Source organism: Balaenoptera borealis (genome assembly GCF_965194805.1).
Source record: "Balaenoptera borealis genome assembly, chromosome: 17".
Lineage (NCBI taxonomy): Eukaryota > Metazoa > Chordata > Mammalia > Artiodactyla > Balaenopteridae > Balaenoptera > Balaenoptera borealis.
In genome coordinates, this window is record NC_138876.1 from 77,833,198 (window position 1) to 77,860,988 (window position 27,791).

General features: G+C 39.1%; 1 long non-coding RNA gene across 1 annotated transcript; it reads right to left on the bottom strand.

Moving 5' to 3' along the window:
* Positions 1-4,962: 4,962 nt before the first annotated feature.
* On the bottom strand, positions 4,963-27,145 carry LOC309615343. Its single transcript, XR_014236758.1, has 2 exons — positions 25,933-27,145; positions 4,963-25,896 (listed from the first exon to the last, which is right to left on the bottom strand). It is a non-coding gene; the product is annotated as an uncharacterized lncRNA (long non-coding RNA).
* Positions 27,146-27,791: the final 646 nt, after the last annotated feature.

Consider the following 27,791-nt stretch of genomic DNA (forward strand, 5'->3'; position numbering starts at 1 on the left):
TTATTTGTAATAGCCTCCAATTGAAAACAGCCCAAAGGTCTATCAACAGTTGAATGGATAGACAAATTATTGGACTCCCATATAATGGAATACAACTCAGCCATAAAAAGAACACCTCACTGATGTACACAACAACCCTGATGATTCCCAAACACATTATCTTGAGTAAAAGAAGTCAGGCCACAAAAGAGCCTTTACTGTATGATTCTGCTTATGCACGATTCTAGAACACGCCAGCTAATCTATCGTAATAGCAAGCAGGTCTTTTGCTGCCTGGGTGAGAGAAGGACAAATTGCAAAGAAGCATGACGGAGTTTTTGTGGGTGATAGAAATGTTCATTGTCTTGATTGTGGTGGTGATTTCAAGGGTGTATACATATGTCAAAATTGATCAAATTGTACATTTTAATATGTGAAGTTTAATGTGCTTCAATGATGCTACAATGAAGTTGTGAAAAAAAAAAATCTATACCTGGAGAGGAGGTTAGCACTGACCTAGCAAAAATTCCAATGCTTTGCAGGCATTTGCAGTAAAAACATAATGTGAATTTTTCACCCTTTCTTCTAAAGCATTTCCCTTTCCTTCGGGTGACTTCTTTCCTCCCAGTCTAGCCATGGTGATGGGGACATGTGACCCTGGCCATGCTGGTCATGTTACTGTCTCTCCTGTCACGGAGATGGGCCTGTAACCCAAGCCAAGCCTCTCGGTGTCTTTCAAGATTAAAATGGAGCTAACAGGGAAGATACCTTTTCTTTCTGCTGTTAGAGACCTCGGGATGAGCCCAGGGCTGCTGGAAGCCTGTTTTCCCACTACGTGGAGTTGCCTGTCTGCACTTAGAATAAAGCTGAGGTGAAGAAAGGAAAGATGAAGAAAGGGGCAGAGAGAAGAGGGTTGGGAGGAAAGGAGACAGGAAGAGAGGGAGGGAGGGAGGGACTGGGAAGGAAGGAAGGAGGGAAGGAAGGAGAGAAGGAAGGATGGAAGGAAGGATGGAAGGAAGGAAGGAAGGAGGGAGGGGGGGAGGGAGGGAGGGAAGGAAGGAAGGAAGGAAATGACGGAAGGAAGGAAGGGAGAGGGAGGTAATTAGATGTGGTATCAGGCCTCCCCTGAGGCCAGCTTCACCTCTGCCACTGCTGGAGTGTAGATAAACACTGAGCCAATAAACTTCCCTCTGGCTTACGATGATTCAGGTTTCTGTCACTGCCAACAGAAAGAGTTTTGACTGATCCAATATTTATTCAGTACCATCTTTTAGACCGAGGTGAGAGGTGAGATTTGTATTATTCTCTTTTACCCGCTGCCTTCTTATTGCTTAGAAAGCAGTTCTTTTTGGTCCGGGCTAGGTACACAAGGGACAAGATCCCTTAGCATACATTTCTTTGAGGAATCTTCTCTCTTCTCTTGCCTATAATGTTCTTTTTTTCCCCCTCTTAAAGTTTCTTTGCTTTCTGGGATGCTCTCTGTATTTTGTACTTGAAGTTTCAGTTTCTGGTGGGTGGGAGGGATGGATGTTTAAAACGAATAGTGAGCAGAAATGAGCATGTTTTCCTTCTCCCAACTATGCTGTACTGGTTTGAGTGTAGGATGACCCACTATTCTTTTTCTCAGCTGAGCCCTAATACTAGTGAGTAAAAGCTTGCCCTAGAATCTTGGCATATCATGTTCTGTCATTCTGAGTTTAAAATGCAGATATAAGCTTTCATGGTTTTTTTTTGCATGTTGTCTTGGGATATTAATGGAAATTTGGGAAAAGGTGAGCCAAGTGGTGCTCAGACCCTTCCTTGTTCAATGGGAAGCCTGACGACTTGGTCTTTTAACATATGAGTGATTCCCTTTGTCTATTGGATTTGCAAGTCGTAGAAACATTATTAGCCTTCAAGTGGTGTTTCTTTTTACGGAAACCCAAATAAGTGAAGTTTTCTTTGATGGTGAAAAGTCAGTTGTCTTAAGGGGATAAAGGAGAGATATTTCTGGAGAAAGAGCCAGCCTAATATCCCCCAAGGGACAGTATATATTCAGTCTATTAACTCTGTGGATTTAGCCCTGCTTCCAAAAGGTCAGAGAGCAGAGTACAGAGGAATAATATCTGAGGACACTCTGGAAGTCGGGGCACACACCTCAGCAACGGAAAGCTTGTGGAAACCTTCCCCAAACTAGACTCGGAGGGTTCCCTCCATGTTTGTTTCTTAGATGCTCTTTGACAGGTAGCGACCTCCCATGACAGAGCTAGTTGGGGAGGCAAGTTATGGTCAGATAGAGGCCAAGAGGCTGGGAGAAAAGTCGTGGAAGAGGTAACTTGCTCTTGGGATATTTATATTTGGGGTCTTAACATACTTTCTCCCCAGAAGTTCTTGGCTTTATAAATTGAACCTCCCAGTAAGACAATATTCTTACCTGAATTTAGAATTGTTGGAGGGGCATTGTCTATGTTTTACACCGTATTTCTGTAAGTGTCCTATATACCTCCCTAAAAGGAGCAAATGGACTTATGTATGGGCAAAGGAGCCTACAGATGGTGTTCTTAGAGCTCAGCTAGGCAGAGTGAGCAGTGAAAACCGCCTCTGAAAACCTGCTGACATCACACCAACCACAGGGCTCTGAGAATCATGCTAAAATTCCACCCACGGTCTTAAAACTCATAAAGAAAAAAACAATGTCATAAAATTTGAAGTCAGAATAGTTGTGATAAGTGCTGAAATATTTCTCCCATTATATTCTGTCAGAAAAATCTGCTTTTCATAATGGACATTTAGTTCATTGCCCTGCTGCTGGCTGGCTCCCTTTGTCTTTATAACATTAGGAATCTCTTTTATTTATGCTCAGAAAGATGATCCTTGAAGAGCAGATTTCTAAACGAACAATATTTATACTCTGTCGAATTCAGGACATGGAAGAACGCACAGTAAACTTTTACTCTTTGTTTGTTCTCCTTGTTTCCATATACCTTTCAACTGGAGGGGGAGAATATGACATAGTGATTAATAATCTATGTAGAACTTCTTAAAATTTTGAACATATGTGCATAAAATACATCAAGTGGTAATTAAATTCAGGTCAGCAAGATGGAAACCTTCACAGACCTCTAAAATAATTATAGGTAAATTTACTAGGGAATTTTGAATATAAGTTTTAATTGGTTTAGTAATATTTCCAGTCACTATTTATTATGTAACTTAAACATTATACATTGTACCTGGCTGATGTTTTTTAAAGCTATTATTAATATGATTTATTTATTAAAGAAAGTGAGAAAACTGTACTGTTAATCTTCATGACTCAGTCATAAATCTTTACCATTTTGCAATAAAATTCTTTTCAAGTAATGCTGAATATACTTTTCATGATATTTCATTCTCTTGGGCTTTGGCCACTCCACGTTCTTAAGGTTATGAAATATGTCCCCAAATGAACCAAATGTTCTTTAGACTCTGAAATAGAATGTCTCATGAAAATGTGTGCACGTGTGTGTGTGTGTGTTTTCTGCTATATCTCGAGAGATTATTTTTTCAAACAGTATAGATGCTAATGATTTTCAATTATTTATTTAATCATTTGTTTAATCCGAGCAGAGTTCTATGAAGAGTTAGCCCTGGACAAAATAACTGTGAGCAAATCAAACTCTTAGAATGTGCTTCCTCAGTCTTTGTGTACTTTCAAACATCCAGCAACCTATATTATGGGCTGGCTTTAATTTATTTGGTAAAACTTTTGAAAATAATACAGAGGAAAATAGATAAGTATTCTCTGCACTCAGAGTTAACAACGGAGCAATACGAAAAATACAACACACGGGAAAAAAACATAATATATATTTAAAGAAAGCATATATACACATGCAAAAGAATTCAAGAAATTTCACTAAGATTATTCATATTTAAATATTATTTTATGTAGAAATAAACATAGAATTTCAGCATTACCCACTGTTTGAGTTACCTCCTCATAGATGTTTGATATACATTCAGTTGTTAATAGCAGTGAACCACAGGCTGGATCGATACATGTTTGTGTATACTTATTTCCTTTATACAGTGCATATCATTTGAAGTACTTAAGATTCATAATGGATTCTCACCACTTCAAAGAGGTGAAATTTTAATTAGAAATACATGGCACGTCTTAATACATGTTAACAAGAAAAATCTTTTTTAGTTCTCCAGAATGTATTGACTTCTATAATACTTACTGATAAATATGTATTGACCAAACTTTAAGGAATAGGTTCTTTCATTCATTTAAAAATATTTACAGACAGCTTATTATGTGCCAGACATTCTTCTGGGTGTGGATGACACACGAGTGAACGAAACAAACAAACATCTCTGCCCCTGTAGGGCCATCATTCAAGCGTGGGGAAGGGGACGTGAAACCAAATAAACAGTAATGTGGTCATTTGAGGGGGCAGGTGCTATGGGGAGGCATAGAGCAGGGGAGGAGGACAGAAAGGCCCGGGGGCAAGGCCATCAAGACTTGAAGGAAGTGAGGGAGCTGCCCAGGTGGTTTCCAGCCCAAGAGCTTCCTGGACAGAGGGCACAGCAAGAGTCAGGGCCAAACGGCAGGAGTGCCATGTTCAAGGTCCATCGAGGGCAGAGTCACAGGAGCATGAGACATGGGGGCAGAGAACTGGACAGCAGGTCAGGAAGGTAAGTGGGGTGGGGAGGCAGCCCAGGAGGCATGAGGCCTCACAGGCCAGGGGAAGACCCTTGGCTTTTTTTCTGAATGAGACGGGAAGGCTTGGGAAGGCTTCCAGCAGAAGAGAGACACGATGATGATCTGACCTGCATTTTAATAGAATCACTCTGGATTGGCTTCTTCTTTTTTCTTTAAAAACATTTTTTAATTAAAAAATTTTTTTAAATATTTATTTTTATGTATATTAAATATGAATATATTTTATATATGAAATATATTATATATTTATTGCTAGATCATATGTTAGTTTTTTAAATCTTTTTTAAAAAATATACAGCCTAAAAATATACAATTTTTATTTTTATTTTATTTTATTTTTATTTTTATTATTCATTTTATGTGTATATATATATATATATTTTTTTTTTTTTTTTAAAGGCTTTTATTTATTTATTTTTATTTTTTTCAGCCGTGCCATGAGGCTTGTGGGATCTTAGTTCCTCGACCAGGGATCGAACACGGGTCCCTGGCAGTGAGAGCGCCAAGCTCTGAAGATTCCTTGATATGGTTGTTCACAATCATTTACAAAAATAAAGCAAATGCAACATCTCACTTTATTAGAGTGCAGTACATTCTGTGACATTCTGCATATGCTCAATCAAGCACAAATGACCATCTCTCTCCAGTTACAAGTTCCCTTTATGAGAAATGTGAGCACATGGGTTTATTACTGACTCAGAATCATCAGAATCTGTGGTCCATTAAAAAATGAGTTTCAAGCCCTTTCTGGTGGGAATTAAAAAATAGGAAACTCGAGATGGGAAATAGAATAAGAAATAATAGGAATAACAAAACAAGAAAAGTGGGGCTTCCCTGGTGGCACAGTGGTTGAGAATCTGCCTGCTAATGCAGGGGACACGGGTTAGAGCCCTGGTCTGGGAAGATCCCACATGTCGCGGAGCAACTGGGCCCGTGAGCCACAACTACTGAGCCTGCGCGTCTGGAGCTTGTGCACCGCAACAAGAGAGGCCGCGATAGTGAGAGGCCTGTGCACCGCGATGAAGAGTGGCCCCCACTTGCCACAACTAGAGAAAGCCCTCGCACAGAAACGAAGACCCAACACAGCCATAAATAAATAAATAAATAAATAAATAAATAAATAAATTTTTAAAAAGTCTTTCTAAAAAAAAAAACAAACAAGAAAAGTAAGGAAGCATCTGGAGGATATTTGCCTCCTACTCCTTGAAATGCTGTTACCTCTGCTCTATCATTTCTGCGGATTCTTCCTCCCTGGCCTCAATAGGTTTTTTTTTTTAACAGCTTTATTGAGATGTAATTCACACACCATACAATTCACCAATTTAAAGTGTATAATTCAATGAATGTTGTTTAGTGTAGTCACAGAGTTGTCTGGCCTGATTTTTCACTACCCCACCAACCCACTCAGTCCTTTTCTTTAACCCAAATTCTCCAAACCTGTTCCAACTCTGTTCTTTCTCCTGCTCAGTTAATAGTATAGTGCACACTGTTAATCAAGCTAAGAAGTGCAGGTTAAACAGATGGCACGTTTCTCCTCTTGCCCAGTGAGAAAAATCCAGTTGATTCTGCTCTGAAATATCTCTCAAATCTCTCCCCCGGATCCCACTCACAACCAAGACTTGTTTCAGGCCTCCCTGTGTTCTCGGGCAGATTGATATGAAGGCTCCCAGATGATTTCCCACCAGTGGACCCTTCCCTGTTTTCATTGACTCATGTCCTGGCTTCACCAAACCCAAATCTCTTCATCTTTCTCTTGTGTCTTCTGGTGACTATGAGGTCACTCTAGACTCTTGCTGATTACCTGGGACCTTCACCATCTGGCTTCAAACCACTCTTCTTGTCCCATTTCCATCCCCTTTTCTGGTCACACATCCTAAAAATTCCACCTCACTTTTGAACCACTAGGCCTCCGTGTACTTATGTACACGGGCTCTTTTGTACATATTTATCTTTGCACCATGATTGTCCCTTTCCTCTCTTCTCTTTTCTCTCTTCCCTGCCCGGGGAATTCTTCCTTACCCTTTGTATACCAAGCATGACATCAGCTTGGTGAAACCGTTCCTGAATACCCAAGACTGTTTCCAGATCCCTCAACCTGCCACTGCACAAACTTCTTTTTCTGCGTGGGTGTAAAATTGCAACAATCTGGTTCATGTCTCTTTCAATTGCTGGAGGAAGTTCTTCAAGACCAGGGACCGCCCTGACAGACTCAGTACGTCCCACCATTCTGAATTCATAGCAGGGCTCGATATGTGATGCTGAGGGAACGAAAGTCAGTATCCTCCCCAAGTTCATCTTCAAATCAATGAATGTCACATTTCTCAGGAACTGACCAGGCGACATCTTTGGTGTGGTCTAGTTTGGGATTTTTATCTCTATGCTGATTTCTCTTTTTTTCTCACTTTTTTTTTTTTGACCACGCCGTACAGCTTGAGGGATCTTAGTTCACCAACCAGGGATCAAACCCGGGCCCTCAGCAGTGAGAGTGTCGAGTCCTAACCAGTGGACTGCCAGGGAATTCCGTTTTCTCACTTCTTCAGTATTTAAGAATATTCTTCCCATTAGGCAGAAAGGGAGGCATCTGGTCTCTTTTTCAGACTGAGATAGTTTAGAAATAGCCGGGTAGGGGAGAAGCAACGTGCCTCTTCCTTGGGCTCTAAGCTCCATAGAGCCTTACCTCCATCAGTGACTGCAGGCAGCATCCTAAATTCTGTTGCAGAATCATGATGTGTCTCAAGTGTCCTTGACTCTATAAGGACTTGGTTCAGCTTAAATACACAGAGATCATTTAGGACTGATCCTCACCATTAAATGCTTATAAACTCCAGTTATGGTCTGGGAGGCTGTGGAATTAATAACATCTCCAACAGAAGACAGGTGTGTGTGAGGCATCAGCTCTGCATGAGGTGACACTTGTTGGCTGGAACTATACCTATTGGAGTAGTGACATTTGGAAGTCTCTTGCAAAATGTATGCAGATCTGATTTTTAGTGTCTCCAGAATGATGTTTATTGGAAATGATGGCATAAGACATCACTGTCTTGTTCCTGATTGCTAATATTTGATCATGACCTATAATATTTGTTGTAAATTTTTAGTATATATTCTCTTCTATTTCTAATTTAAAAGTTTAAATTTTTTACCATAGATAGGTTTTGAGTTCTATCAAAAATTTTCTGAATCTATTGAAAATATTATCTGTTCTTATTCTCTTAATCTACTAATAAGCTGAAATATTTGAATAGGTTTTCTAATTTTAAACCAATCTTCAATTCCTGAAATATAGCACTTTGATATGATCTATTAGATGTTCATGGCTATTGCTTGGATTCATTTGGCCGATGGATATTTCTGTGTCTATGTACATGAGTGGGTTGGCTGATAATTTAATTTTTATTTGCTCTTCTTATTTTAGCATCAGGGTAATTTTAGTCTTATCAAATGAGCTTCAGAGCACACCCTTTTTTTTTCTTGTTTAGACTATTTGGTAGAAAACTGAAATAGTTAAAAAAACAACCAAGTTTGATATTTTCTTTGTGGGAAGAGAGTTAAATACCGATTCAATTTCTTTAAATATTACAGGGCTGTTTAGGTTGTGTATTTCTCCTTTAGCCAATTTTTTAGGGATCTTTTCCACAATGTATTTATTTTATCCAAGTTTTAAATTAAATAGGTTCAAAGTCATCCATATTATCCTTACTATCTTTTTAATCTTTGATGTTGTATCCCGTTTTTACATTGTTAAAATATTTCTGTGTGTGTGTGTGTGCACCATCACTTTTTCTCTTCAACGATTTTCAGCAGACATCTTTGTCTATTTTATTATAGTCTTTTAAAAAAAAACCCCAATTTTTGGCTATGCTGATCTTCATTATATAATTGCTGTCTTTGATTTCTGCTCTTATTTTTATCATCTCATTACTTTCATTTTCTTTGGATCAATTATTCTTGTTTTTCTCTGTCTTACCTTTGACAATTAGCTCATTAAATTTCAACCCTTCTCTTTGCCTAAGAAAAGAATTTATGGCTATAAATTTCTCCTTAAGTACTGTTGACGTTATATCCTACAAGTCTCAATATATAGTATTTTTGTTCAGTTCTAGGTATTTTCTAATTCCCCCTGCTATATAATAAATTAATTATTTAATATTTTCTTCTCATAGACATATCCTGTAACTCATATGATACTGAACATGGTGAATATTTATAAATTCCCCATGTGAAAAAATATATATATATATTCTCTAAAAGCTGGGTAAATCTTTCTAATTATATCCATTAAATAAAACATTTTTCCTAACTTGTAAACTAAACTGCTTACTCCTTTAAGTGATAAGACGCCATATTCTCCATGAATTCTTTTCACTTCTTAGAGCTGTGTTTCTCTATGAGTTTTCCCTCGACTAACTGCATCAGAATCTCCAGGGTTTTTAATAAATATTCAGATATATGGGACCTACCCCCCAGAGATTCTGATTCAATAGGTCTAGGATTCTAGGACAGTAATCTGCATTTTAACATGATTCTTAAGGTCTGAGAATCAAGGTTATAGAAACTAGTCAACTGGAAGTTGGCTATATAATACTGTTAACCCCTAATATTTTCTCCTTGTTTGATTAACCTCTTTTATTCATCAAAACAGTAAGATTTTCTTCCTCAAGAGTACTTTATTAACTACATTAAAGTTTTTTAAAGACAAAAATAATTATAAAATGAACCATGAGAGTATAATTTCCTATGGCATGTAACTGAGGTTCAGAATCGCTTTTTCACATAATAACTTTAGTCTGATTCAGGACCTATTTCTTTTAGTCTTATGGATTTCTTTTTTCTTCCTTAGTGAGATTCTCCTGTTTTAAAAAGTGACAAAGAATGCTACACTTTCATTTATACTTGTTTATTTGAACTCATATTAATTTTAGTCTGGATCATGGCATTTAGTACTACATTATTCTCTATTTTGTACACATTAGTTTTCATCTGCTTAAACAAATTTTATATTATTTGAGATTAGGAGCTGTCTTTTATGCATATTTGTATCTTCACACCAACATCTAGTGTGATGTGGGCAGTTAATGCCAATAGTGAATAATGCTCTTAAGTTGATAGTTTCCAAAAGTTACGAATTTTTTTCTACATCCTTTTGTCAAGTTAATGAATTTCAGCATCTACTTCAAAAGTAAGAGGTAAGTATTTTAAATCCATAAGTGTTTTCACAAAGTCTACTACTGAAGTATTAATTTTTCTTTCTCTTATGATATAATCTAAGGAAAAACACAGTAAATGCATTTATATACTATAATAATAATAAACAACATTTGTAAACACTTTTTAATTTACAAACTATTTCTGTGTTTTTAATCCATTTAGTCATAATGACAATCCTGTGAATATTTACCTCTATTTATATTGGAGAAATGGTTCAGAGGTTTAAGAGCAAACAGGTATCAAGTTTTTTGTCTACATTGCAATTATACATGAACATGAAAGTCTGATCAGACAAATGCATTTAGTAGAGTAAGTGTTAATAAGAATACAAAACAACTAAAAGGGAAAACTGAATTTATTACTCTTGCTGGGCAAGAAAGACCTGCATTTGGAAACACCACTCACCAATATAGGAGCAGATCGTACACATACCATGTTGGGTGAATGAACAGGGTGTTGACTTGTTCTAACAGAAGTGGGAAAATTACGATGGGACCTATCAGAGAAGGAAAAGAATTTCATTGTCCCCAGACTGAAGCGAGGCTGTGTCACCATGCTCACCATTCTGATTCGTCCCAGCCTACAGCTTATTTATTTTGTTTTTGTAGTCCCTGATATGGTTTTAAACACAAAGTTCTCAAGGTCTTTAACTTTAAAGAATAAGGCTTTTCAGTATAGGTCCTTGAAGCAGACATGACTGAATAGAACAGGGCTTATTAGTGTGCTACTCTAAGACTCATTAACCAGAAGTTTCTACACATTTACATAGCATATACATGTGCCTATACTATCTTGCCCTTAAGTGCAGTAACTTTATTAAAGTATTAAGGAATCACTGAATATACTGTTGAAGAACAGACATCAAACAATAATGACCCACAAAAGCAAGTTACTTTTTGTTTCTCAGGTTGTAAATGAGAGTAGATATTCACAAGTGCATGCTTGTGCCTATTGTTATTCTTTGATTTAACCTACCACTATTGGATCTGCATGGTGGTGGAGTTATAATAAGCTATTTAGGAAACTCTCTACAACTGTGTCTGAATTCAGAATATGGCGAGGCCCATCTTGGAGGTCATTCAGCCCACTTGGAGGTCACTCATCATTTCCCCATTTCCTAGGGACAGTTCTGAAATGGAAAAATTTGTAATGACCCTTCCCAAGCTGAACTTTAGCTATAGATCAGGGAATCACAGAAGCTCCAAAATTGCACTGAGCTACACAAAGTTTCCTGAGAAAGGTTTGTAAGTTCAAGCTGACATCTGCAGAGTATGTGTACAGTATCCACGTATGAGATCGGATTTAGGACATATCCCTATATTTGAATTCCAAAATTTCACCAGACTATATAAATGACTCGTCAGGTTGAAAAACATTATTAGGTAGATATTAATCAGGCTGTGTTTTTGGCATCCATTTAAAAAATTGCATCATCTTTAAATGCATCAAATTTGAGATTTGTGAAAAGTGACTCTGGAGAGGAATTTAAAACTTTAACCTCACCACAACATGCTTGGTTTGTAAGAGGAAGTCTCATGACTCACTTTGTCATTATCTACTTTTGGTAGGTTTGGAAATGACATTCAGATATGAAAATCAATATTAAGTCCAGAGAATGCATTATTACCCAGGGAAACTTCTTTTTTCTTTATGTAGAAATATTGATTTGAAGGTCAGCACAATAACAATCATATAAATGAAGTTAGGCATTGCAATCTGATACTTCAATTTTTACCCAAGAGTGTTCTCCTGAATTTAATGTTGTTCCATAGACCACTAAAAATATTTTCGTAAGTGGATTCTTCTTAGCTAAGAACCAGTACATCAACATTTCTACAAAGAAATCCCTTGAAAATATTTTTTTTTTGTTATTTGAGTGTAACTCAAGATATCTCAACTTATTTTTCTTTTCCACTAAATGATTGAAATGAAAACAGAAGAGGAGTGTATGTTTAACTCACTGATATTTCTAGTGAATAGCAATTATTAGCATCATTAAGCAAAGTGACAAACTTTGTAAGCAAGCAAATTATTGTATTACCTAGTCTATCTAATTAAGAAATCCAAATTATTTTTTTAAATGGCCTGATTTGAGACAAAAGAATTTGTGACTTCTGTAAGTGAAAATTCATGAATTTGGTTCAACGCGATTTTGGAGACGTCTGCTAAGAATAAGAGCTCTGATTTGAAAATTTTCCAAGTTCCACTGTGCCTGAATTGCTTCCTTGGGGTGAGGAAGTTATTACTAGATGCATTCCTGAGGATGTAGGATAGATGATACTCCCTCAGAACTTTCCAAGTCCTAAATCGTGAGTCCAAGGGGGGTAGGGATTTGGCCAAGGGGGTGTGTGTAGAGGGGGATGATTCTATGTGCAGATAAACTTGCACAGAAGCTACCCGTTCTGCTCGGGGACAAGATTGAGTTTGTCTCTCTCGACGTTCACTGAAAGCTCCTTGCACCAGAATGAGCTTCAGAAGAAGCCTTGGTTTCTGGAGAGAAAATTGGAGCCATGATCTCTCTGTTCATGGGGTGGATGAGAAAGGAAGGGGGAGGAATCCAATGTCCTTGTCTCCTGGCCGAGTCTGGAGGAAGCATGGTGAGCTCCTTAGGGTACTTGTGAGAAAGAGACTCCGAAACACTGAGGGAAATGTATAATGACTAAATAATGTAGGAACAAAATACAGTAAGTCCCCTACATACGAACCTTCAAGATGCCAACTTTCAAAGATTCGAACGTGCATCTGGTCCCAGCAAGGAACCAGAACCTGTGCCATCGACGTCAGGCGTGAGTGAAATTGCAGCTCGCCCTCCATCTCCTATTGCTGACGATCCTTCAGCTCTACCTTCTCCCACCTCCTCTCCCTCCTCCAGTCAGTAACTCTTCCTGCCTGTTCACTCGATGCCAGCCCCTGGATGCCAGCTGTTATACTGTGCTACTGTACTTTCCAAGGTACTGTACTGTAAGATTAAAAATGTTTTCTTTATTTTTTGTGTTTGTATTTTTATGTATTATTTGTGTGAAAAATATTATAAACCTATTACAGTACAGTACGATATAGCCGATTGTGTTAGCTGGGTACCTAGGCTAACACTGTTGGACTTAGGAACATATTGGACTTACAAACGCACTCTCGGGACGGAACTCATTTGTATGTAGGGGACTTACTGTAATTTAGACTTGGGATGGAGTTGGGCAGAGGAGGAATCAAAGGGCAAGAAGAAGGAAAAGAGAGAGAAAGAGAAATGCAGGAGAAAACCCTGAATGGCTGTTTCAGCTCATGCCCTTATAAACTAAGATTTGACTCTCAAAAAAAGTTTCACTTCAAGTAAGGAAGAAAAAGGAAGGAGAGAATCAGAGAATCTGGAGAACAATTTGAATCAAGTTTCAAATTTATGTACCTTCCTCCTCCTACCCCAGCCTTTATCTTAAATTCAACTGGAATGAAACCTTTCTTTGATGAGTTTTTCCAGAATTAAGTACTTTTAAAAACGGTAGATTCAAGAGAGTTGCAAAGGTCTGGGATTCATCAACTGGAGATCTAAGAATGTGGGGTTTTATTTTGTTTTCCTTTGTTTTTAAGTTTCCACAAACAACTCTCTTCCACTTTTGAGTTTGGATTGTATACAAAGAGGTGCAAAACATTATAGTAAGGGTTTTTCCACTAATTCTTCTATCTTGGTGGAAAATAGGAAATCTTAGAAAGTTAGGAGGAAAAAGGGGCAGATTTAAGCTCCCTCCCATAACTTAGTTTCCACTTTTACAGACCAAACTTTGAGAAGATGTTTGGAGGAAGGAGTCCAGTAAAGGGCCAGCCTGGAAAGTTTTCATATTTCCAAAATAGGTGGAAACCTGGGTAGACAGTGGTTTGCTTTCTCCCCTGTGTTAAAAATTGCATCCATGAACCAAAGCAGGTACTTGCTGAGCAGGCATCTCTGACCTACTAGAAGGTACTGTGAACTCAAGGTGGGTCCCACATGAGCCAGTGCCCCCTTCTGTGTCTACTCCATGTAGCACTTAGAGTTCCAGGGGAAATTCAGTACCACCGGAATTCACCCAGGCTCCTGCTGGCAAAAGTGCTCAACTGGGTTGACTGGTACAAAAGCAGAACCAAGAAATTCTCAGTGAGCAGGGTCGCCGGCTGTTTCCAAAAGTTAGGCCCTGAGACAGATTGTCACCAGAGTCCTGAGGCTCTTTAACCGTATCTAACCTTTCCCTTCCTAATAACGGATGCCAATAAATCCCACAATAACTACTTATTATATACTCAGAATGAAGACATAAACTTGATGAAAATGAAAATGATGCATTTAAGTTGTCAGCCTATCAAGCCTATTTGTCTCATTAGTTTGATGAATAAATTCAAATATTCTTCAGTTTTTTTCAGGAATACACAAATTATAGTATTTCAAAACCACAATTTTATTTTTATTTCTCAGGGAAGACTGCTGGAGAACACCTTACTGTATTTTACCCCCCCCCCCAACCATAAATAGATTTGACCAAAATAGAAAAGTTGGTAATACATATATTTTGATTTTGATTTTACTTTCATGTAATGACATTGTAATCGATCTTGAGAACAACCTTATTGTGAGCCTGCTTTACAGAAATACTAAGAAAACATTTTGGTCAACAATAATGCATTAAAAATTTGTTTTTGAATTTTAAAATTTATATCAGTCTGTATTTCTCTCCTTTTTAGAATAAATGAATTTCCTGTTCTGGAGTAAATGAAGATCATGACTTGACAATATTTTGTTTAGTTACTAAAGACATAGATTGCAGGCAAAATGGCAGTTTTCAGAAGAATGAGTAGCTCCTTCAATCTTATACTTAATTAAGAATTTAGGAGGGTAATCTCACTGATCCCACTTAATGACCGTGTGTCCCTTCTGTGCAGACAAAAGAGCACTGAACTGAAAGGGAAGAACTCACACCAGGTCTCAAAGAGTTCTAGTTCGCAACTGTTTCACTTAACGACTCCTACTCTTGACTGTTATACTGATAATAGACAGGGCATGTTAAAAAGCCTGCCCTTTAAGTGAAATAGGACATAACAAGGGAAAGAGGAAAGGTTTGTATTTTTCAAACCTTCGGATTATTTTGTATCTCTCTCCCATTAACCTTCTGTTCAGCCCTGAACATTCATTCAGGGAGATTACCCCGTGCAGGGCTCAAGGGTTTATTTCTCCACCAAAGACCCCCCTTCATCCTTCACAGATGCTCTTATCAAATATTGAATATGACAGTGACCTTGCTAGGTCTGCGGCATTTCCAACACCACAGATTTCCCCATTAGAATTGAATCAGTATTATCGTTTTCTATAAGAACTAAAATAGCTGAAAATTATTTAGCAACTGATCTATATGCAACTCCATGAGTCCTACAGAGATGACTGTATTTCCTTGTCTTCCTTCTACACAAACGTAAACATTTAGAGTCAGGAAGGCGAAACATTGTATCGGAGGAGACACGGAATCCATATGACCACGCCCTCCAGTGGAGCACGTGTCTGGTCACGTCTCAGGCCCCTGGACCGGAGTCTCCGCAGCCCAGGGCTCATCACAGCTGTCAGTCCTGTCTGCACCAGTGGCTCGGGTGACGCCAGAACTCTGTGCCCTCCGTGGGGCCCCCTGCACATCCCGAGGGCTGAAGCACAGCGGGGCAGGGGTGCAAGTCTCCTGACTACATTCTCTGAAAGTGGCACCTTTTCAGCGATTCTTTGAGATGACTTGTTGACATCGTGGTTAAAAGACTATGATTAAAAAAACCCAACATTAGAGGAAGCGCTGCGGAGCAAGATGGTAAGACACATAGGAACCTTCGCCAGCTTGCTGCCTCCTGTCTGGCTGGTTTCCTGGTGTGTTAGAGGTTTACTTCCTCTGCCTGGGAATTCACCCGTTGTCCCCTGATTCAATTTATCAGGTCTGTCACCCCCGCCCAGGGGAGCCTCTTGTGCTGTACAGGACGGGCTAGATACTTTCTCTATCTTCTCTTGGAGGAGGCACAAGCCACAGGGCTGTGATGTAAACGCAGGCTGCTCTTCCTGCCTGAGGAATGAAAAGGGAAAAAAAGAAGATTTCAAGGAGTGAAGGGACCAGGAAGAGGGAACCGCACAAGTGATCCTCCCCGCGTTGGGGGTGGGGGGAGCCCTGTTACCGGCAGGAAGTGGGCTCAGGGCCAGGGAAGGGCAACAGCCCTGCTCTGGGATGGGGGTTGTCTTGGCAGCCAGGGACCCCCTCCAGGGACCGCTCCCTGCCTGGGTCTTACAGGGAAGGGGGGCCTGCCGACACAGGGCAGACACCTGAAATTTGGAGTGGGAAGAGGAAAGACACCTGGCAAAGACCGCACCTGAACCAGGCTTCTCTGAGCCCTTCTTCCCCTGGGTCATCTTGGGACCAAGAGCAAGAATCCTGCTAAGTCCCTTTAGCAAGAATCGCTACCCTCGGTATCTGATCAAATTCCTCATCCTCCAGGTCCCCCAGATGATATGTGATCTCAGTTTAGCCAGAATCCCCCTCACTCTTGATGTTTTGTCTTAGTACTTCTCACCCTGCTTCTTGGCTGTAAATCCTCACTTTTCCTTGTTGTCTTTGGAGTTGAGCCTAGTTTTATACTGCGATTTCTTTTCCCCCATTGCAATAGTTCTTGAGTAAAATCTTTTTTTTTTTACCGCTTTAATTCCTGCCCATCTCTAGCTTTTCACTGATACACTCTGTAGAGCTATAAAACTAGGTGGAGGACAATAGTTAAGAAAGAGAGCCTTGATGGAGAAAGTTCTAAATGATTCTCAAGAAGCAGCAGGCCAGGCAGTAGGTATGGATGAATCTAAAGTGAATCTAACACTTCAATTCACTTCACCAGATATGAAGGGCTGCTGTGCTCAGGCACCTGAACTAGAGTTTCTACAGTTGGATTCAGGAGATTAAGAGATGAATAAGCCTGTCCTTGCTCTCATGAGAAGATAAGAAAATTACTCTGGGAGATGAGAAAAACACATACATGGCTTTTCCTTTTTTAATGAATAGATACCATTTTTATTTTAATCTTTTTTTATCACTAACATTATATATAATAGTGGAAATGCTAGATTACACAGAAGAGCAAAATAAAGGGAGTAAAAATCACCCATAATTCCACCACCTAAATATGTACTTCTGGATTTTTTTCTATTTCTGTATGTACACTTTTAAGAAATCAACTTTACTGAGGTATAATTTACATACAATAAAACACACCCATTCTAAGTGTACAGTTCTGACAAGTATATTCAACTGTGTAATTTCCATCATTATTAGGTCTAGGAACATTTCCATCTTGCCCCACCTGTACTGCAAACCTTAGGAATGCACTGATCTGCTTTCTGTTCCTATGCACTGCTTTCACCTTTCTAGAATTTCATAAAATGAGGTTATACAGCATTCACTCTTTTGTGTCTGACTACTCTTGCTGAGCCTAATTACTTTAGCTTCATCCATGTTGCTGCATTTATCCGTCGTTCTTTGTTTTCACTGCCAAATAGCATTCTGTTGCGTAAGTGCACCATAATTTGTTTATGCATTCAGGTATTATTGAACAATTTTGGTTATTATAATGAGCTGCTGAACATTCAAGGACAAATCTTTGTGGGAACATACATTTTCATTTCTTTGGGTAAATACCTAGGAATTGAATTGCTGAGTCATGGTGAGTATATGTCAAACTTTTTAAGGAACTTCCAAACTGTTTGCAAAGTGTTTGTACCACTCTGTAGTCCTAACAGAAATGTACAACTGTCCTAATGGCTCCACATCTTTGTCAACACTTGACAGAGTCAATCTTTTTAATTTTAGCCATTTTAGTGGGTGTGTAGTGGTATCTCTTTGTGACTTTAATTTGGATTATCCTGATGACTAATGATTCTGAATGACAAACACCTTGGTTTTAACCAACACTCTGTCTTGGTTTACCATCTGCTTCTTTTAGACTAGCTTCCATGAAAAACACTGCTATAATACCCAGAGAACCATAAAGTTAGAGTTTCTGAAAACCATGAAAAATATTTTTAATCATTTTAGTTAGTACCCATGATGTCAGCAAAGCATTTGACAATGTTTCTAATGATATAAATGCAGGTAAGATGGAATCACAGAGTCTCGGAATTGGAAGAGATAATTTCCAATGGGTAACATTTGCATAAACAAAGGTATTCAGATTTTTCTACTGCAGGAATTTTCAAAATCTTTCATGTGCTAACATATTGGTAATCTCCAAGAGGGAGAACTTAGTAAACGATATTTTACAAACTTGTAGCATTAATCCTTTTTTTCTTCCACAGGTCTAATATTCCTTAGAACCCATTTTGTGAGTTCCGAGAATCCCTTAGAATTCCACGTTCCTTAGAATCCCATGCACAGGGTTAGGGAAACCTGTACCCAAATATGTTTCTACAGTGATTCTTTTGTGTTTGAATGTTATCACTGCTTAAATGCAAAGCGAAAGGGGATTTCTTATCTCTTGAGACTATACATTCAGTTTAAGGTCAGCATTAAATTTTAAGTGTTTACCTTATATAATTGATATGTATAATCTAAAAACCATGCAGTTAAGTAGACTTATTGCTCGTTGTCTAATTGTCCTGGTTAATTAATCAATGTCAGCCGACAAGGAGGTTAGTGCCTCACTGAATGGGATTAGATCCAGTCTTGTCATATTTAATGTTTTATCAATAACTTAAAGCAGGGGTTGGCAAACTTCATCTTCAAGGGCCAAAGAGTAAGTATTTTAGGCTTTACAAATCATATGCTCTCTGTTGCAACTGTTCAACTCTGCCATAAACAATATGTAGACAAATGAGCTCCCATGAAACTATTTACAAAAACAGGCAGCAGGCCAGGTTTGGGCCATGGCTGTAGTTTCCCAACCCATGACTTAAATAAAGACAAAGAACATAGCTCTCAGATGTGCAGATAACACACATTTATGAGGGATACATATTACTTTCATCTAGTAGAGTGCTGGATACACACAAAATAGTAGCTCTCTTTATTGTTATTGTCATTTCTACCACATGATTGAGTTTCCAAATTACCTTTAAATGGTGAAAAATGAGCAAAAAAGCACAAGCCTAAAATTTGAAAGTATACATGCCTACTTTTTTTTTTTTTTTCAGGGAATAGATTGGAACATATGAAATATGGAAAAACTTGTAATGAGAGAAGTTCATATGACAAAGCATAAGGGTAGTTTCCAATTAAGATGGTGAATGAGACACACGTGTTTATCCATGCACCTTGCCAAATCCCTAATAAATTGGATTATAAAAAAAAAATACACGTATACTGTCAAGGGCAAAGAAAAGGGAGAGAAGACAACTGGAAGCTAGAAAGTAGATGGATGAATTCTTACTGGTCTAGCAGACTTAAGAAAGCTGAATCTCAGCTGGCTGTGGGAAAGCTGGGAAGCACCTGATTCATGTTGGACAAAATCCCCAAAGCTGAGGATTAACAGCACCAAGTATCCCTGGAAGATGGCCGAGAGGGGAGCTAGAGACTGAAAGACTCCACGGAAGGGTTTTTAAGAAATTGGCACTCCCAGTTTCCCCTCCGGTTTTGGGAAAGGCTGGATGTTAGTATCTGGGGTGGGTAAACTCGTGAATATCTGGCCGAACTGGAGGACTCCTGGTAGAGCTGAAAGCTGGTGTTCTGTATTGAAAACAGGGGGATTATGTGACAGTGTGCACGTATTGAGACTGAGACCCCCTTACCACCAAGCTTTCTTCCCCCGCTAGACCTAGGATGCTGGCCTCTTCGCTCTAGGCATGATGCTGAAAACTCGGACTCTGTGCACGGGGGCCGAATTGAATCTCGGAGACAGAGTTTTGGGTGAAGTAGAAAAGACTAGCTTTATTGCTCTGCCAGGCAAAGAGGGACACAGCGAGCTGGAGCTCTTGCCCTCAAAAACTGTGCTTCCCAGCGCAGGAGAATTTGGTGAGGAGTTTTATAGCAATGGTTCAAGGGCAGGTTTGCTGCTAAGATTAGGGTGTGTGCCGAGCCTGCGGCTCCTTTAATCTGGCCGCAGGTGATCTTCTCTGGAATGAAGAATGCTGACATCTTCCACTGTTGGGGATTTTAATTCTGTAAAGCTCTCAAAGATATTGTTATGTGTATCCCTTGAGGGGGAACCAGGACTCTGCCCTAAGGCTGCACTATTGTTTTTGGCTGTTCCGCCCTTGTCTCTGTATCCCCTCCCTTCCCTGATTAGAGGCTGTTCAAATCTGCCCTTTGGGATTCAGGGAAGGTCATGGAGGCTGGAGTCCATTCCCTACATACAAGAAATGGGGAACACGGAAAGTCTTCCGTGCCCAGGAGCCCCACAGGGTCCTGCTTGGTTTCAGGCAGAGATTAGAAAATTCTTCTCTGTCAAGCCAAATAACTCCAGGAAAAAAGATCTAAAGGTAGGAACATTGGAGATTCTCCAGCTAATTGGCTCAGCCGGATGACCTCACAGTGACACCCATAATTGACAAGCCCTTTTCTCTTTTGTAGAGTTTCCAATCAGCTTTTTGGTATCCAGCCAAGAATAACAGAAAATAAGAGATCAAAACAAGGGGGGAGAAAGAAAAGCAATTTGGAAGAAACAGAGACAATACAAAAGGAAGGTAATAATAAAAATAAAAAAGAAACTATTATCAGAGAGATAAGGGAAGCTATTTCATTGATGAGCTAGGAACAGGGTAATACAAAAAAAAGAGCATTCACAGATCAAAATAAGTGCTCTTGGAAATTAAAAATGCAATAGCAGAAATGGAAACCTCAGTAGAATGATTGGGAGATAAACTTGAACAAAGCTCTCAGAAAGCAGAGCAAAAGACAAAGTATGGAAAATGGATAGAAAAGATAAGAAAATTAAGGCTCTTCCAGAAGTTTCAACATCTGGATAAGAGAGGACTCAGGAGGAAAGAAGTATGAAAATGGAGGTGAAAAAATTATTAAAGAAAGAATTCAAGACATTTCCAAAACTGAAGAACTCAAGACTACCTGTAAAAATTCAAGAATCTAACTGGTATCGGACTTTGCAACACTGGAAACTGGAAGACAGGGAGCAACGCTTTCCAAATTCTGAGAGAAAATGATTCCAGCTTAGAGTTCTGTACTTACAGAAATCATCAATTAAGTGAAAAGGTAGCATAAAGACTTCTGGGACTTTTGAAATAGCAAAAGAAATGACTTTCCATGCAGCTCTGCTTAGGAAGCTACAAAGGAACGTGTTCCACCAAAATATGGGAGGAAACATTTCAAGAAGGAGGACATCACAGGATGCAGGACACAGGTCAACACAAGAGGGAAGTGAAAGGAATACCCAGGATGACAAAAGAGGTCTGAGTGAGGAGCCAGGTCTGATGAGAGACAGTCAGGAGCTCTGGGAAAGATTTCTTTAAAAAAAAAATTGTTAACCTGATCAATAGAGAATGTATTGAATGAACTGAGAGGAGGTTTATATAACTGGGGATGAGTCTGGGGTTTGTACAACGGAGGAAGATAAGAACATTGAAAACCAAGCAAATAAACGGAGACAATTACTAACGCCAAGGCAAACAAAAGGTTTTCAGTGATAAATACTTTGTGACTCAGCTGTGTTGCATTCTTGTCATGATGATGTAAACACTAAATATTTATAAGCTAAGTTGTGATCTTGTGAAGTTGGGAGGACAGGAATGTGCATGTGTGTAATAGTGAAAAGAGATCAATCTTTACCTCCTGTAGTGGGAAATCAATAGATAATGCTTCAGGCTACAAGATGAAGCCATATCCACCTGTTGTTTAGAACAGGGAGGCAGGTACTACAAGAATCAGCAGAAAGGTTTGAAACTGTTGCATCTGGGAAGTGGAAAATAGGGGAAGAGAGGAGCCTGGCGCTTGCTTTTCTCCTACCAAGGCTTTGACAAGACTACTTGACTCTTTATGCTGTTAAATAACTTTGATTTTAAAAACCTAAATTAAAAAAGGTGTGGTTTGAATTCAGCTGATCTTGCATTTCACTTGACTATTCCCATTTCTTTTCTCACACAGTGTCCTGTAGCTGCTTCTACAAACACTGTGCAAAACTGGCTGCACATGGAATCTATGTAGGAGGTAAGTCACCAGGATCCACAACACATTTAGAGTGTTATGTCCACGAGGTCCATTACATTTTTATTTTTAATAATACTTGTATTACAAAATTGTACTGTGCACACATCATTATAGAATAATCTAAAAGCAGAGATGGAAAAGAGGAAGAAAATAAAAATAAACCATATTAAACCTCTGAGAGATGATCTTAATATTTCATTGAAGTCCTTTTCAGATTTTCTAAAAATGTAATTATACAGGTTTGTATCTTATTTTTTTATATTTAGCAAAAAAAAAATCACAACTGTTTTTCTATCAATACATACATATGTCATAAATAACTCAGTCTAACTTTGGGTATTTAATTTACTCTGGGCCTTTTTTTTTTTTTTTGCCTATTATAATCATTACTGCATTAAACATACATTGAGCTAGATTTTGTGCATATTCTTCATTATTTGCTTGGGACAATTTTCTAGAAAGTGAATTGTTCAGTCAAAATATAGGCATACACATTTTTAGAGAAAAATGCTAATAACGGGGTACAAATGTGAAATATACATTCAGAAAAATGCATACAACGTATATGCACAATTTTTTTTTCTTTTTTTAACATCTTTATTAGAGTATAATTGCTTTGCAATGGTGTGTCAGTTTCTGCTTTATAACAAAGTGAATCAGTTATACATATACATATGTCCCCATATCTCTTCCCTCTTGCATCTCCCTCCCTCCCACCCTCCCTATCCCACCCCTCTAGGTGGTCACAAAGCACAGAGCTGATCTCCCTGTGCTATGCGGCTGCTTCCCACTAGCTATCTGTTTTATGTTTGGTAGTGTATATATGTCCATGCAACTATCTCACTTTGTCCCAGCTTACCCTTCCCCCTCCCCGTATCCTCAAGTCCATTCTCTAGTAGGTCTGCATCTTTATTCCTGTCTTGCCCTTAGGTTCTTCTGACCCTCAGAATGGGAGAAAATATTTGCAAATGAAGCAACTGACAAAGGATTAATCTCCAAAACATACAAGCAACTCATGCAGCTCAATATCAGAAAAACAAAGAACCCAATCCAAAAATGGGCAGAAGACCTAAATAGACATTTCTCCAAAGAAGATATACAGATTGCCAACAAACATATGAAAGAATGCTCAACATCATTAGTCATTAGAGAAGTGCAAATCAAAACTACAATGAGATATCATCTCACACCGGTCAGAATGGCCATCATCAAAAAATCTAGAAACAATAAATGCTGGAGAGGGTGTGGACAAAAGGGAACCCTCTTGCACTGTTGGTGGGAATGTAAATTGATACAGCCACTATGGAGAACAGTATGGAGGTTCCTTAAAAAACTAAAAATAGAACTACCAAACGACCCAGCAATCCCACTACTGGGCATATACCCTGAGAAAACCATAATTCAAAAAGAGTCATATACCAAAATGTTCATTGCAGCTCTATTTACAATAGCCAGGACATGGAAGCAACCTAAGTGTCCATCAACAGATGAATGGATAAAGAAGATGTGGCACATATATACAATGGAATATTACTCAGCCATAAAAAGGAATGAAACAGTTATTTGTAGTGAGGTGGATGGACCTAGAGGCTGTCATACAGAGTGAAGTAAGTCAGAAAGAGAAAAACAAATACCATGTGCTAACGCATATATATGGAATCTAAAAAAAAAAAAAAAGTATATGCACAATTAATGAAACTGTAAGGTGAATATCATGAAATCACCACTAGAGTCAGGAAATAGAGCACTGTTGAGGGGAATTCCCTGACGGTCCAGTGGTTAGGGACTCCCCAGTTCCACTGCTGGGGGCACAGGTTTGACCCCTGGTTGGGGACCTAAGATCCCACAAGCTGCACAACATGGCCAAAACCAAAACAAACAAGCAAACAAACAAAAAAACCACTGCTGATACTCTAAAACATTCCCTAAACCCAACCCCATGGCCTTCCCTATTCACCCCTCATTCTGTCTCAAGAATTAAGCACTATAGTGACTTTTATAATAATTGTTAACTGGCTTTTCTTTATAATAATAATATCTATGTATGCAACTGTAAACAAGATAGATTTTGAATTTATAAGAATGGAAATATACTATATTCTTTTGAGCCTTCCTTATTTTACTGAGTATTCTGTTTTTTAAATGTCAATCATATTTTTGACTGTAACTGTAGGTCACTTATTTCATTATTTGAATAAGTTTTTAAAAGAGGGGCATTCACAAAATAAAGAGCATACAGAAATTAATAAAATGGATAAGATGAATGTAAACCGTTTCACATGAAGAAATGATAAAGTTTAAATAAACCGTGTAGGGGAACAGGAGACCTCTTCATATAGGTGAACTACTGTGTAAAAGAAAATGCATGAATGCATTCTCATAAGGTCCTGTAGAAATGACAGTCAGATTCCAGTTAAATATAAGAATGACGTTTCTACCCTGTTTGGGAAAAGGGTCTTAGGAACTTGTGCATAAATCAGAACTTGTGCATTAGAAGATGTCTGCTCGTCTACCGATGCTGGGCTTCAGCTACAACATTTCCAGCCTCCAGCCAACCCTGCTCGCTTCAGACTGGACCCCGCAGTCTGAATTGGCTCTGGCCAATCTATCCTATTACCGTTCTGAAATCAGTGGTTTTTGTATTCTGACAGACTCCCTGGGTTTGTCTCAAGTCTGAAGTCAAGGGGACATTCTGTCAGCAACCAAGGACCTCTGTTCAGTCCCGAATGGTTTTCCCTCCAATTCCAGGGCTTATCCCTATATTTTTTGTGCTCCTAAGTGTTCCTAAGTGTATAGTTATGCCACCCCCTAGATTGTCTAGTTGAATATATTATGCAGTGTTAAGTACATTGCACCCTTAAAGCTGTTTTTCCATTTTATCTTTATTTCAAAAACCTGAACATGTGGCTAGCATGTACTTGAGTTCATTCTTGGTGAAATTTAAATGATAATAAAATAGTATACCCATAAAAAAAAAAAAAAGAATAACGTTTCTAACAATTCAAGTCATCTAAACGAGAAATATGTTGCTTTAGGGATCACGAATTTCCTGTTCTGGAAGTGTTTGTGCAGAGGCCAGAGGATGGCTGGGGGATGGAAGTTACAGATGGGACCCCGGCCTTGGGTGGAAATTGGATTAGATGATTACAAAGACCACTTTCAACTTCAAAACTCTCCACCTCTGTGACCTCTTCAGGTATTGGAGGTGACCTTAAAGACCTGGTAACCCAGTGTACACAGAGAACCTATTATCCAAAGGATTGGGGAGCAGCTGTTTTCAATTTCCACTGTTGACAGGCCAAGAGGAAATGGCCTTTGGTTGCGGCAGTGGAAATGTCAGAGGAGAGGAAACGTGAACACTGAGAGTCTGATGCAGTAGGGTAACTGGGGAGATTTTTGAGAAAGATCGACACTGTCTTTCTGGAATGCTCTAGGCATACAACACCTAGAGGCTATGTGCCATCAACTCACCAAGAACTTTCCTTGTAAGCATCACTGTGCTGTATGTAAAACCTGAAGCAAAATTTAATCATCATGTTGAAATTATTTTTATAGACAGTTTTATTGATAGTAAAAAATCCCAGATATTAATACACATATTCATATATTTCATTTCATTCAATTCAATTGGTATATTTACACATCATAAAGGGAATGTTATAGAAGGTAATCCACCCACTGGTAAAAGTATCTTTTTATTAGAATTATAACTAAATTCCTAGTTTCAATGTATTTGTTGTTAACAGGTACCATAGCTAGTAAGTTGGAAAATATGTGGAGTAAAAAAATGAAAACACGGGAATTCCCTGGTGGCGCAGTGGTTAAGAATCCGCCTGCCAATGTAGGAGACACGGGTTCGAGCCCTGGTTCAGGAAGATCCCACGTGCAGTGGAGCAACTAAGTCTGTGAGCCACAACTACTGAGTCTGCGCTCTAGAGCCTGTGAGTCACAACTACTGAGCCCGCGTGCCACAACTACTGAAGCCCACACGCCTAGAGCCCGTGTGCCACAACAAGAGAAGCCACCGCAATGAGAAGCCTGCGCACCGCAACGAAGAGTAGCCCCCGCTCACGGCAACTAGAGAAAAGCCCGCGCGCAGCAATGAAGACCCAACGCAGCCAAAAATAAATAAATAAATGAATTTATTAAAAAAAAAAATGAAAATACATGAGCATTCTTAACTTGTGGTCAAGGAAACATTTTCATGTTTACACTTTGAGGGTCAACAAGGTGTGGCTGGCAGAATTCTAAAGATGCCCCCAGGACTCCTGTCCTCCAGTTATTCAATCAAATGCTAATTGAGATACTGCTGTGAAGTGACTTTTCATATGGAGTTAAGGTAATTTATCAGTTAACCTTAAAATAGGGAGATTATCCCGGATTATGGTTTTGGGCCCAGTGTAATCCCATGAGACCTTAAATGACAAAAAGGAAAGCAGAGCGTCAGAATGAGGATGTACAGGGGGAGGTCAGAGAGATTCCAAGTGGGAGAGGGACACTTGCTGGCTTTCAGATGGAGGAAGGGGGCCCTGAGCTAAGGAGTGTAGAGGCTTCCAGAAGCTGACAGTCGTCAGTGCTACAGCTGCAAAAAACTGCCTTCGGCCAACGTCTGAATGAGCCTGGAAACAGATCCATCTCTTGAGCCTCGCTCCAAATAGGGAGGCTGACACCTTGATTTCTGCTCTGTGCAACCTGGAGCAGAAAAACAAGCTGAGCCCACTGGGGCTTCTGCCCTACAAACTGCGAGCCAATATTTTTGTGATGATTTGTTCAGACAGCAAGAGAAAACTAATACAAAGTGCACAAAAATATAACTATTTTGCTACCCTGTAAATAAAAGGAACCAATATGTGAAAAGAAAAAAAAAAAAAAAAGAAAAATGAGGAAAAGCAAAAGGAACTAAGAAGGTTACTTTTTTTCCTGAGAGCACATATCCATAGCCACACGGGCTGGCAACTTTTCTGTCAGGATTGGAGGAAACCAGGACTTGGGCTTAGTCCCAGCCCTGTATTGCTAAGCAAAAGGCAGGCTGCCCCAAGCTTCTATCCCAGGCCCTGGGAGACTGCCAGAATGGAATTAGTATGGTAGGAAGTCTTAACACTCAAAATAAATTTGCATTTTATGAGGCTAAAAAGGCTTAGATTTTACACACACACACACACACACACACACACACACACACACACACATGCACCCTAAAAGAATAAATTGTTAAGGGTGTGGAAGAGACTTTAGGAAACTCTCCATGTATGATTTTGGGTAGTTGGTCAAATACAAAATCTAGGCATGTTCATGGAATGCCACTGTCCAGTGCATGACAGAGGTGAGGTCATTTAGGAGGTGCCAGCTCCGTGATCTGGGGTGACCCACCTACCAGTTCTGTGCTTCAGTGTCCACACTTGAAAGATGGGGATCAGAGTACTACCTACACGAGGGCTGCTATGAGAAAAGACGAGAGTTGATAAACACACACTGCTTAGACCAGTGCCTGGCACACGCTGAGTGCTGCGTATTCGTTACCGTTACCGTTAACTTCTGAAAGGTTGAGAATTCAAATATGAAGAGTCAGTCTTTGTTCTGCATGCACAAGGCTGCTGGGATGTGTGCCAAAAAGTATAGGAAAAAGAGACAACAGCGAACTTTCAGAGTTGGGAAAATTCAGGAAAGTTTTCCTGGAGGAAGTGACATTTAGCTAGACATTCCCAGGATTCTCAAAGAAATGGAAGGGTTGGGTGAGAAGAGCCTAAAACGCAGACCTCCCGGCTTCCTAGAATCTGGTCTCGAGCCTACAAATTCTG